The following is a 14,166-nucleotide window of genomic DNA, read 5'->3' as shown; positions in this document are numbered from 1 at the left end:
GCCATCAATTACAACCCTCTGGGTCCGACCACGGAGCCAATTTCCCAGCCAGCAGATCGTGGTGGAGCCAAGGCCACAACTGGCCAGTTTGGCCACGAGGTGAACATGGGATACCAGATCAAAAGCTTTTTTGAAGTCAAGATATATGACATGAATCTCATCTCCTTGTTCTGTCATCTGCCACCACTGAGAACAGTCTAGCTCCATCCTCTTTGAAACCACCTTAAGGTAGTTCTCTTCTCCAAACTAAATACTCTCAGATCCCTCAGCTTCTTCTCATAGGGCATGTTCCCCAGCCCTCTAACCATTTTCACTGCCCTTCGCTAGACTCTCTCAAGTTTAGCCACACCATTTCTTTTGTGGGGGCCCAAAAGTGGACACAGTCCTCTCGATGTGGTCTCAGCAGTGGCAAATAATATCACTTCCCTTGATCTGCTGGCAACATTCCTAGTAATGCAGTCCAGTATGCTGTTAGCCTTCTTGGCAACAAGGGCACACTGTTGGCTCATATTCTTCTTACTGTCCATCCCCAGGTCCTTTTCTGAAAGCTGCTGCTTAGCCAGTCAGTCCCCATGTGCTTGTGCATGGAATTGTTCACCCATAAGTGCAGGACTTTTCACTTGTCCTTAACTGAACTTCATGACAGCTCTTTTGGCCCAATCCTCCAGTTTGTCTAGGTCTCTCTGAATCCTAATGGTACCTTCCAGCATATTTACTGCTCCCCACAGCTTGGTGTCATCCACAAACTTACTGAGGGTGCACGCCATCGCATCTTTCAGATCATTGATGAAGATATTGAACAAAACCAGCTCCAGGACCAACCCCTGAAACACCCCACTTGATACTGGCTGGCAACTAGATATTGAGCCATCAGTTACTACCCTTTAAGCCCAATAATCCAGACAGTTTTCTGTCCATTCCAGTCCATTCATCCAACCCATACTTCCTTAGCTTGCTTGTAAGAATTTGGTGGGAGACCATATAAAAAACCTTGCTAAAGTCAAGGTATAAAGGCTAGACCTCACAGCACTCTGCATGCCCAGGAGACCAAGGACCATTCCTTTCTAGGACTCTTAAGGTACAAGTCACTCCAAAGTGGGTAGGGAGAAGACAGTACTATGCATATTCTTCTGATTCAACTGGATCACAGAGCTGGTCAGCTGCCATGGCAGTGAGAAACCTGAACCTCAAAAAGGGGTTCAGATTAATGTGTGTGCCAATAATCTTGCAGATTACTGTATGCAACAGGCATTGATGGGAAGGATTGTGTCTACTGAGACACTGATTCTGGAATTCCATTTGTGGCTTTACTTCTTAATGTCCACCCAATATGTGCCAGTTCCTATTTGTCACAATTTGGCCACTAAGATATTTTTATTATTGGTCAATAGACTGCATACTGTCAATCCACAGTCCCACAACCTAAAATAGAAAACGGTAATGCAGCTGAAATCTATGGGCAATCATAGTGATGGAACTTTGTTTTTCAGTGGGTAATACACATAAATACGAAATATTTTGTGTCTAGCATTTCTACTCATTTCAGGCAAACCTTATTTTGCCATGCCTACTACTGTAATTTCTAGCATTAAAGATGAAAAATTAGAAAGGTGGAAATATTGCTGAAAACCCATATGCTACTTCTGTATCATTTTAGCATTACTTAAAGGCCCTTGCATCCTCAATTGGCTCTTACACATCATATTTGAAAGGACCTTTCATTGCACTTCTCTTGTTTCAGAGACAAAGGAATAGCTGGTGCAGTCCCATACTAATATTTTTTAGTAGCACAGGCTTAATTAACATTAAAAGATCTTTTAACAAATTCATTCTTAGCAACAGTAAACATGTTGGTAACAATGAAGATGGAACACAGCGCAACATCACACTACAAAATTTTAACACTTTTTACCAAGCACACTAATAAAACCCAATACAGACTTTTGCCATTATCACATTTTGGCAATGTTGGTACTTGCTGAAATTTTAAGCATATATGAATGTGAACTCTGCAACTACAAAACTAGACTTACACAAAACTAGACTTTTAGAAAACAGAGCATTTTCAATATTTTACTTAGATCCAAACATGAAAAAATTTACACATATACTTAAATTTATGCATATGACTAGTCTCATTGAAGTGATGTACACAAAAGAAAAATCAGCATATATGGTTTAGAGTTGGGGAGATAGTCCATTTCTATTAACACAGTAGGTTTTGTGAGATACACTAGCAAAAGGAAAAAATACATATTTAAAAGAAAAAAATACATCTTTGAGCTAAAAGGTTAAAGTGTACAAACCTGGTCTTTCTAAAGCTGTCATAAATACAAATATTGTAAAACACAGAATGCTGAATCAAATAAACAATACTTCTCATAATGTAAAGATAAGCCTTGGGGAAACCTTGACCTCAAATTAGTGCAAGCCACATTAGAAAAAATGAAAAACAAGCAATATTTTTCTTTTTCTACTTCACCATTTCCATTGAGGGCGAGGAAAAATTAGAACAAATATATTGACTACTAACAACAAAATACTTGTATTGTACTGGCTATTTAGTAGCAGGTTTAAGTTTTGTTAAACTATACATGGAAATTACCCATCAGACAGGGTTGCCAACCCAAGTCTCCCCCCCACCCCTTTTTTTTAACTAACATTCCACAAATATTTAACTGACATGACATGTTTTACATAATGTAAATGTAACCTTTATTCCAGGCCCTGGACAAAGTCTGGGTTCAAATTCATACTAACCACAGTAAAAACAAAAAAGCTAGGCTGTCAGTGAAATGCTTGCAAATTATTATTAAAAAAAAAATTTGTGGGTTGGCAACCCAGTTTGACTGCAGCAACTATTTTAAATTGTGTTGCTCCCCACCACAGGTGTCCCCTGCTGACCCTACACCATAAAGACCCATCCAGACCACCTCTCAAACCTGAAGCCCACTTATTTTCCCTCCCTCTCAACATGGCCACACAAAAACATGACCAACCCTGGGTTGCAGGACTATTCTCTGCCTACCTTAAACCCAGCAGTGTTACAGGCAGGTGACAGGACACAGAGACAACAGAGGCAACAGCAGCGCATGACTGAGTGAGAATGAGCTGTATGGGTGCTGGTGGGCTACAAAGCTCTGAGAGAATGCTACCTGCAGGTACTGCACTATCATTAACCCTCAAAGGGAATTTACAAAATACCTTTCACAGATGAGCCTATGAACTTCACTCCAATCTACTGGATTTCAAAAAATCATGGACTAAACATAGACATTGGATTTAGGACACATTATAACCTGCTTGACATCTGAATATCCAGGTAAACCCTCCACTTTTTACCAGCTATTCTCATTCCCTCCCCCATCCCCACCTCCATCTCATCTTCTGACTACAGCTACATTCATACCCTCTTCCACCCCCACCCGCCTGTCTTTTATCTATTGGCCACAACAATTTACTTTCTAGCTGACTGGCTTTCTTGCATATGTACTGGCCTCTGGCTGCTTTACCACTCCATCCAGGAAAAGCACAGACCATCTGCAGATGTTTCCTCAGCATGACAAAGGATGTTTGTGCCCAAAAGCTTCCTAAGAATTTTTCCAACTATTTGAGTTGGTCTAATAATAGATATCAGATTTACCCAAGGAACTTTGTCTGCACTCTCATTAAGACACCAGGTGGCACTGCTCTGCTCTGTCTCTCCTTTAACAGAGCTTCAATCAAACAACTGATTGTTTAATTTGTTTTGTTTTCTTCTCTTGCTTTGTTCTGTTTTTTCTTTTACAGACAAGACCATTTTTTATGGAATTTACAGGCACGTGCTTGTTGCCTTGATTTTTATGGATTGTCTGTAAATTTACAGACAGTCGGCAGCCCTGCCATCAAGGAACAAAGAATACATCTTATTCACACAGGTTGCAATTATGCGACCGAGCACGTATTTTTCTTTTTCATACATTTTCCTAATTTGTTACTAAAATCTTGGCATTAGAAGGCCAATACTTACAAGAGAACTGTTAGAATAGTACTTGTGAAACCCTACTTCAGATTACATCAACTGAAAAGCTATAGAATTTTACTTACAAAACCATTTTCATAGTATTATCCTTCTGAAAAAACTCGCTTCCTGTAAGACAACAAACATTAACCATCACTAACTTGTTATTACATTAAAGAACAGGGTTGGATCAGAAGTTCAGCAATAAAAAAGCATTTAGCAATTAACTCCTTTGAAAGCACCCCACTGTACCAATCATCTTTATGTTTTATGCTTAGGATGGAAACACTTTTGTATGTGCATAAATGAGGCAGGAAAATCTCCCTCCCAAATACTGTTGACCATGTATTTGTATGGACCTCTCAAGAGATTGGGGGTCCTTGCTGAATATGTATATCCAGAGATCAACTTTGCTCTACCAAAACTATAAGAAAAGTGTCTGGAACAAGGAAAATCACATCACATGGTTTTTATACACCTAACAAAACCTTTTGATTTGGTTGGCAGAAATGGCATTTTCCAATTACTATAAAGAATTGGTTGCCCTCAATCTTCCTTAGTCTGATGCAGATTTTCCATAATAGTATGAAGGCTATAGTTCCTGTAATGGTGATCCATCTGAACACTTTGAAATTTGCAGCAGTATTAATCAGGCATGTGTTTTAACACTAGCATGCATTAGCATATTCTTCTCTCAGTTACTTCATCATGTTGTCTGTCTAGCACCAAAGGGCCATGTCTAGATAAGATGCTGGCTGCACAGTAGCAGTAGCATCACATGGTATGAAGTGGGGCATGATACTACTGTGAAGCAGTAATGAGCAACTGCATAGTCAGCATCACCAAAAAGCCATTCAGGGATGATACTGCACATTAGAGCTGTGAGAAGCTTCATAGTTTCATAGTTAGTAGGGTCGGAAGGGACCTGAGCAGATCATCAGGCCCGACCCCTGCCATGGCAGGAAAGAGTACTGGGGTCAAACGACCCCAGCAAGGTGACTGTCTAGCCTTGTCTTAAAGAACCCCGGGGTAGAAGCCAGCACCACTTCTCTTGGAACTTGGTTCCAGTTCCTAGCCACCCTGACAGTGAAGTAGCGCCTCCTGATGTCTAATCTGAATTTACCCTCTGCCAGCTTGTGACCATTATTCCTGGTCATGCCTGGCAGTGCTTGGGGGAATAGGGACTCCCCCAATGCCTGCTGGTCCCCTCTGACTAGTTTGTAACAGGCCACTAGATCCCCCCGCAGCCTTCTCTTGTGGAGGCTGAATAGGTTCAGGTCACATAGCCTCTCCTTGTAGGGGCTGCCCTGCTGTCCCAACCATGCAAGTGGCCCTCCTCTGGACCCTCTCCATGTTGTCCACATCCCTCTTGAAGTGCGGCACCCAGAACTGGACACAGTACTTCAGCTGTGGCCTGACCAGTGCCGCATAGAGGGGGAGCATCAGCTCCTTGGACCTGCTTGAGATGCATCTGCAGATGCATGACAAGGTGCGGTTGGCCTTCCTGACGGCATCACCACACTGCCAGCCCATGTTCATCTTGGCATCAATGACGACTCCAAGATCCTTTTCTGCCTCTGCACTGATGAGAAGGGAGTTCCCCAGCCTGTAGGTATGGTGCTGGTTCTTCCTCCCCAGGTGCAGCACCTTGCACTTGTCAGTGTTGAATTCCATCCTATTCTCCTCCGCCCACCCCTGTAACCTGTCTAGGTCTGTCCGATTGCAGCCTATTCCTCCCTTCTAGTGCGCCCACATCGCCCCACATCTTAATGTCATCAGCAAATTTAAAAAGGGGGCTTTTAACCCCCTCGTCCAAGTCACTGATGAAGATGTTGAACAGCGCGGGCCTGAGCACTGAGCCCTGGGGAACCCCACTGCCCACATCCCTCCAGGTTGAAAATGACCCATCCACCACCACTCTCTGGGTGCAGCCCTCCAGCCAGTTGGGTGGTGATTTGATCTGGATGAGATTCAGCTCAATTCAATGGCTGAATCTCTGAATCCAAACTGAATCAGGGGACCAATTAAATGTTTGAATCAATTTGAAGCTCTCCATATCTTCAGAAAAGATTCAGAGAGTTTGATTATGCGGGCAGTCCCTGGTGGCTGCAGGAGGGAGCTGGAGCCAGACTCAGAACTGGTAAGTACTAGGGGTAGGGGAAAGGGAGCTGTGGGAGGGCTCCATGGGGGGACCTCTGCTAGACCCCATCCCCTGCCTGCTCCACCAGCCCCCCAACCCCTCTCCTCTCTCCCAGCACCCCCCCCCATGGGTGCCCTGCCTGCCCCAGCTCCCAGTCATTTAAAAAAGGCCCAAGTGCTTATGCGGTGCTATGAGGCAGAGGGCTGATCCCTGCTGCCCCCCACTGCCCCATTCTGCATGGGGGCTCTGCAAAAGCCCCCCACCTCCTCCACTCCCCCATGGCTGCCCTGCCTGATGTGGCTCTTGCCCTTTAAGAAAAAAAAAAAATGGAAAAAACCCCCAGGACTCCCACTCCTGCAGTGGCCTCAGGGATTGAGGGGCTCATGCAGAGCCCCCCACATAGTGGGGCACAGTGGGGATCACCCCACCCTGGCAGGAACAATGAGTGGGGAGGTTTGGGGGGGTTTCTTAAAGGGCCAGAGCTGGGGCAGGCGGGGCATCCATGGGGGGGCTGGAGGTGTGGGAGGGGTAGGGAGGCTCAAAAACAGCCCCTCATGCAGTGAGGGGCAGCGGAGATTGCCCCATCCTCCCGCCTGGCAGCGCCTGTTGTATTAGGGCTTTTTTTTTAACAAGTGCCAGGAGCTGGGGCAGGCCGGGCAGCCATTGCCAGGCTGGGGAGGATAAGCCTGGGTGATTTAGCCAAATTGATTAGGGACAGTGATTCAAATCACTGAATTGAATCACTGTCCCCCGAATTGGCCAAATCCAAAATTTAATCCAAAGTGAATACTAGCCATTTCACACAGGCGTACTGCCCAGTAATGCCAGTTACAGCACATTAATGCTGGGTACTGCATAGTCATTTATTATTTGTGTATACAAGTACTAAATGACTGTTCTGTAACAACTGTGCAGTCAGTGTCTCATGTAGATGCAGCCAGTGTATATCTCTATGCAAGGTCAAATGGAAAACTCTTTTCAATATTGCTAGTTCAAGAGAAGAAACCATAGTCAAACACCGACTAATAAATGGTAAGAAGAATTCTTTATGCTGATGATGCAATGCTCATCATATTCAGCAAAGATGAGCACAAAAACTTTGCAATAGGGTTATGTTCCTTTGTGATGAGTTTGGACTAAACACAGGGCTAAGAAAGAAAGTCATTATGATGTAAGGCAGCAGATCTCAACCAGGGTGCCATGACAGCTCCGAGTGCCTTGAGATGCTTTCATGATGGCCAAATGTAACTGCTCCATGTACCTCATGCACAGCTAGACCAGGCAGGTCTGTGGCATGAACATGTGCTCTGGGTTGCAGTAGGATTATCTGACGAACGTAAAGCAGTCAAGAGCACCTGGTCCTGTGACAACACTTCTTGGACCAACCCCATCATGTTCCTCTCAGAAACAGAGGTGTGCAGGGTGGGTGGAATTGTCCCATGCACCTCTGTTTCCAGCAGGAGCTTATTTCCTATTTCCAAGGAATAGGCAGCCATGGGGTTAGAGACTATCAGGGTCTATTGCCGTGCTCCCTGTTCTGAACCAAAGCAATAGGGCAGAGACATGATATAGGCAATGGGGGCACTGTGAAAGCAGCCAGAACAGCAGTTGCGAGCTGCTCAGAGGTATCAATCAGGCTCTGATCAGAAACTCCTGCAGGTGGCCGGGGAGCCACCTCACCAGAAGGGACAGGGCTTGGGGAGGGTTATAAATCCAGGGGCCAGATGCAGAAAGGCAGCCTAGCCCTGCTGCTGCCAGAGAGAGAAGTGACCTGAAGGGGAAAAGCTGCCTGAGAGACCCTGCACCAGAACAGAGTGGCAGAGCGGTGAAAGCCCAGGGTAGAGGCTGCTCCCAGAGTGAGTGCTGTTCTGACGAGGCATGGGGGCAGGTTTCCCTCTTAAAGCAATAATAGCATACTTTTCCTTTTGTAGTGTTTGTTTGCCCAAATGGGCAGGTCTGTGTCCTATCTAGAGGGCTTACTATTTGGTTAAGTTAAACTGGTTGGTCAGAAGGGAATGTCAGGGAAGACAGGAGTTGCAGGGGCCCAAAGCCCAAGCAGGGTGAAACCACAGCTGGAGAGCAGTGAGAAGCAAGGCCAGGGACCCACAGCTGAGAAAGGGCAAAAACAGAGCCCAGCAGGGCAGACAGGAGGCTTGAACCCAGGAGCCAGGTCAGGCACCATGGACCTCAGCTAAAGGGATCAGCAAGGGAAAATGGGCAGAGGCTGAGCTGAAGCCCTACAAGGGCATACAGGTTTGTAGTAGCCAGATACTGACTAGAAGATAAAGTGCCCCACCTGAGTGACAACTGGTAACACCTGCAAGGCATGGGTGTAACTGTATGGAAGTTCAGAGGTCACAGAATTGGCCTTTAACATGATTGTAGTACTGGAGCATAGACATGCCAGGAGGGTCCACCTAGTGCCAAAGGGGCAAGTTTGAGGCCTGTGGAGTTTGGAAGTAACTCATTGGTTATGAGTACTGATGAGGACTCACTCTGGGATCTTAGGGCAGCCTCTCTTTCCATCAGTGTGACTAATTACAACACAGCATGGCTGGTGAAAGGGAAGGAAGGAGACCCAGAGAGCATGGGTAGGTGCAAGTTCCATTTTGTACTGAAAACAGGAATTCAGCCTTTTTTGTATGCAAGTTATAGGTCTACCCACTTGTACTAATTAAGCACAGAATGGATTTTTTTGAAATTTACAAGCTGATGAATTAACCAAAATCAATTAAAAACTGAATCATTTAAAAAATAGCTTTGTCTAACGTTTCCTTGTCCTCAGTGATTGAAGCAATGGAATAATATAGACACTTTAAAAACTTTTCATATAGTTAAAAGTAGCATCAAGATGCATTTAAGGATTTCAAGGTGTGTACGACTACCACTAATTAAAAGGAAAAAATATTATTAGAACTGTTGTCTTTATTTCTAAACCATGTATTATAACCTCTCTTAGAATTATTCTTAAACCAAGTCTAACAAACCTAGGATATTCAGAGTTAAGGCAGGAATGTCATTCAGCAGTCATATGATTATGATTAAAATGTTTTAATGTTTGCAGTCCCACATTAGTGTAAACAGGTTTTCAAAAGCACATATATTTTTCCTCAAGGAATCATGATAGAGTTTCATGTGCCTTTAAATGTTTGATTATCTTTAAGTATAACCTTTTAACACCCCTTTATTTTTTTTTATCTTTAAATTCTGAAGTTTTTGATTACCTTTGGGATTCAGGATAGAATGCACTGAGAAAATCCCTTTCCTGTAAGTGGCAATGGCTCTTTAATGGGCTGCAAGAATATTTGCCTGTTTCCTTCTGGCTGGCATTATTAGCACAGTTCTTTTGAGTTGGTTTAATTTGGTGGGAAGAGTTTGTGAAGCAGAAAAAAAAAATCACTCTGAGTTCAAGCCTCTGGAAAGGTCCTTTTAAGGCTGGCTATGAATTCCAGGGACAGAAAACATTTTTTTTCTAGACTGGAACACAATATCACTGCAGTACACATCACAAAGCACAAAAAGAACTAGATTGAGCCTAAGACTCTGAACCTGTTAGCTATTGCCTGTCATCAAGTTGAGGGAAAAAGCATCCCACATTGATCAGCTTATGAACAGAATGGTCCTTTACCTCAATTCCAGAAGCATATTTAACATCCATCTTATTACTTGATGGAAGTTACATCTGGGGAAAAAAAACCCAACCCCCCCCAAACAAAACTAAACTTAAGCTTTTCCATGGGCTGCAATAATAACAGAATTAGACACAATAATAATTGTAGTGTTATATGAGCTCTTCTTTCAATTGAGTTTTGTTTGAATGACATTTTAGGTTTGACAATTTTTTACATTTCTTTTCAAACAGCAGACAGATTTGGAAGGTGACATATAAAGTGCCATAGGGAAAGACATCATATACAAAAAATGAACTATGCGAAGGAACAAACTTGAGTAAAATGTTTATATATGGAAACAAATGAAACTGGTAGAGACTAAATAGGAAAGAAACCACATTTAAAGTGACCTGGAAATAGTGAAGACACAATCTGACAAATGAGTCATGTCATTTAAAATGGAGAAATTAAACACAATTTCTTAAATTTAAATACATTTAAGGCTCATGTCAACAAATAGCAAAAGGAATCTTTCAGTTTGATTTGATTAAAAAATGAAACAAACAAGCAAACAAACAGAGTGTTAATACTGGACAACACTATCAGCTCAGAAAACAAAGAGAATGCTGGGATGTGTACATAGAGTAGGAGAGCTTAATTAGAAAGAAAGTTCATTTTGTCCCTTCATAAGTGGCTAATGGAAAACACCAAGATTAAAGTGATTATTTGAGAGTACTGAGGGCTAGTAAAGCACCTGCTTATAGTAATGGATTCCCTTTATGTCAGAAGAAGTAACATAATTCCTTTTTAGAATGAAGAGATTATATTCAGTTACTTCCACTGGCACCATCTAATTCTTCTCTGGGAGTATGAGTGATAATTTCACAGTATTATAGACAAATTATATTTCTTATGAACTTTACAACTACAATGCAAAATCAAATAGACTTCTGCTATGATGTCAAGTCCCCAGATACTGTATTATAGTGATGGACATGATATAAGAAATTTCATAGGCAAACAGAGACACACACAGATGATAGAATGATTACTGAATGATCCAATAATCACTAAATTATAAAACCTTATTTTAATATAGTTTAACTATTAATGTTACACATTGAATAAATGATATTAGAATAACAGAAATGGCAAAGGACCAAGTGTCAGGTTATAATGTGGATAGAAAAAAGTACATTTTGTAGTTACTGGTGTGTCTACACCAAAAGCTACTGTGCACTGTTGGTGCTATGACACACTACTGCACAGTGTTACTCAGCTACTGCATAGTTAATGTCTCATATAGACATGCCCACTGTAAATCCACACATGACAATACAGGTAGGATACTTATACTGGTCTAATTATTGTGGTATATGAAATCATCTTCTTCATCACCTTTGTGGCGGGTCAGTAAGGGGTGTTCCTGTGCTGAGCCACCCACCTCACTGCGCCTGACCACCTTCCAGGCTCCAAGTGCCTCCCTGGGGGCACCTCAAGTCTGGCTGACCCCCTTCCTGGAGCACACCTGCTAGCCTGGGGGTAGAGCTGCCACCACTTAGGTATGGGCTTGATCCTGGCACTGCATCCCCAGGGAAACACAGACCTAATAGGCCTCAAGGGTACTCAACTCACTTCAAGAACGTGGGGTGCTTCCCTCAGTAAGAAGCACAAGTAGTGATGTCCCTTAGTCAGCTGAACCAAGGGGACCCCACGGCATAATCTAGACCTACTCCCAATAAGTCTCCCATGGAAGGTACAAAGGAGAACTTTACTGGTTACAAGGAATAGGGTTGGTATAGGGTACAGAGTTGAGTACTATCAGAGAAATCCCATAGAGCAAACAGGGTGGCTGCAGTAGCCTTTGATCATGCATCTGAGTTACTGCAAACTATATATCTAGTGAGATCTCAGGTAGCTTACTCACAAGTATCATCCAGAGGCAGCTGGAGATTCCTTCTGGAGGTAGGCAGTTCCTTGATCATGAGTTCTGAGAGAGAGAGAGCAAGTTTCAGATGGTCCAGCTCTTCTTTCTCCCTGAGTTTTCCTTGTGGCTGCTGCCCCCTCCTCCTGGGCAGTCCTTAACTTATATAATACTTAATTTACATAGTCCTTATGACCTCATTTACTTGGTCCAATGGAGGCCAGCACCTATTGGCTGCCAGCCAACCAATTTGAAATGCATTGTATCCAGCTCAGGTTACCTAAAGAGATAGGGTAAGGTGTGTACCCTCTGCAGGGCCCATACTAACCAAATTGTCACAGAGAAGAGTTTTGGGGGAGAAACAGAGGTGGCCTTCTGCCACAGCCTCTTTCAATTACACAACTATCCACCAATCCCTCTGAGTACAAGTCCATCACAAGTGTGATCAGATGACACTGGAGCCACCTCTATATGCTACAACCACACCACATTTAAGTATTAATCACAGCATAAATGGGCAGGGTTTTCCACGTGTACCTGAGGTAAGGTGTCATAAAATGGGAAATGAACCATAGAAATGTTCCATATGCAATGCAGAGCATTTCATGGCTGATTTGTATAGTGCCTTATATTTATCATGTTGCCAGTACCAGCAATCAGCTGATTGTCAGTCCCTGAACAGAGACTACACTAGGGTCTGGAACAGCCTGAGACTGACAATCAGCTGATTGTCAAGCCTGGCCAGAGCTGATAGGGCCTCCACAAGGACTTTAAAACCCAATGCCCAGCAGGTATGGATCAGAGGGAGATCAGAGGCTCCCAGTGGTAGCTTCTGTTCCCCTGTACCTGGAGTCCTGGCCAGAGCTGTTTGACATGGGGTTTTAACAACCTGCTGGTCTGGACAGCCCCTGGTTCAAGACACATTATTGTATAGCTGGGACTGATAATCACCTGATTGTCTGTCCAAAAGCCTCAGGTTAACTAGACCCAGAGTTCTCTAGGCCAGGGACAACAATCATCTAATTGTCAGCTCTACCCCAGGACAGCACTGGGAACTCAAACCAGCTCTGGTATAGTTTGGGGACTGTTGACAATCAGTTGATTGTTGGCTCTGGCCTAGTTGACTGCTGATGAGTCCCAGACCAGCCCAGGCTGGTTCAAGTCCCCAATACAGAACTGGGGCCAGAACTTATCATTGGCCATACTGGGGCTGGTTTGAGACTTGACAGTCACCTAATTTATTGACCCCAACCCAACTTACTGATGCAGGGGAAGTCTAGGATCATAATCCTGGGCTCCCCTGCATAGGCAAGTACTAATGGTGCATGTAGCATGGCAGGAATCACAATTGTTGATATCAAGGATAAGAGCCTATTACACCATTAGATGAAGGTGTTCCACTGGTATGGATTCCTTAACCTCTTGTTTATTGATTAAATACTCATCTTACTTAACAAATGTGGCCTGGAAGGCATTATTATGTCCAGGGGGTCCTTGGGTGGTCCCTTGTCCTAGGATTATTTTGTAGTTTGTTTTTTAAATGCAATGACTTTTTTAATGTAAAACGCATAAACAGTTATGGAAGCAGGCCCAAAACCTAAGAGTAAAAGTGCCCTCTTCTCTCCCTCAACTGATTGCCCAACCACTAGACTACAGTAACACGCTCCCTCTTGTGCTCTCTTCCTGATCCCATACGTTCCACATTCTTTTGTGTGTAATGGCTGAGCTTCAACATGAGGGATGGGGAGTTCCCCAACTCTCCTTGAACCTCTACTCTCATGTTCAGGGCATTGTGCCTCAAGGTAAGAGCCACTGATTTAAATCCTCTCAAACTGGATGGCCTAGAATACAGTCTCCACTTCCTGTGCAAGTGCTCTAGCCACAAGATTTATGTAAACATAGTGGGCAGAATCACTACTATTCCTTTATCCAGTTGTGTTTTAAAAGGAAGACAGTCCTTCACAGCAATACTAAAAATAGTTATGGGCTATGGGCTACATCAGGAGACTACTCTACACTGAATCCTAATTGGAGGCATCACCCAGCAGACTTAAATCAGACACCTAAGATCTAGAGAGCGGTTCTGAAGCTCAGACACATTGTACAGTCCTTACTACTGGCTACCTCTACCAGAATTGTGTGGTCTTTGAATCGCTTTTCTCAATTGTATCACTCTCTCCATAGATAGCAGACAAAACTCAGAAGTCTACTCCTGGGTTTCTACTCTGAGGGCCAAGTCCCTAAAAGTTAGGCATTGTAGTGCATAACTTGTAGGGACCTAAGTCTTCTTTTGGCTGTAGCCTCTATTCAACGTAATCAAGAGATTCTGCTCACTTCATTGACCTTGCTTCAAACTGGGGAGCTGTGGTATAGACACCCACACAGTCAAATGGGTTGCCAACTGGCTGGTGGGCCGCACCCAGAGGGTGGTAGTGGATGGGTCCTTCTCAACCTGGAAGGACGTGGGCAGTGGGGTTCTGCAGGGCTCAGT

General features: G+C 43.6%; 1 long non-coding RNA gene across 1 annotated transcript in view; it reads right to left on the bottom strand.

Moving 5' to 3' along the window:
- Positions 1-5,414, bottom strand: part of LOC109320613 — a 13,678-nt gene extending 8,264 nt beyond the window's left edge. The window contains exons 1-2 of the long non-coding RNA XR_002103832.1: positions 5,396-5,414; positions 1,181-1,186 (exon numbers count right to left, since the gene is read on the bottom strand). This is a non-coding gene — a long non-coding RNA (uncharacterized LOC109320613). The remainder of the gene's footprint in view (positions 1-1,180; positions 1,187-5,395) is intronic.
- Positions 5,415-14,166: the final 8,752 nt, after the last annotated feature.

The sequence above is a fragment of the Crocodylus porosus genome, unplaced genomic scaffold (genome assembly GCF_001723895.1).
Source record: "Crocodylus porosus isolate Cpor-Errol unplaced genomic scaffold, CroPor_comp1, whole genome shotgun sequence".
In the NCBI taxonomy this organism is placed as follows: Eukaryota; Metazoa; Chordata; order Crocodylia; family Crocodylidae; genus Crocodylus; species Crocodylus porosus.
This window is presented reverse-complemented; position numbering and strand designations above follow the sequence as displayed.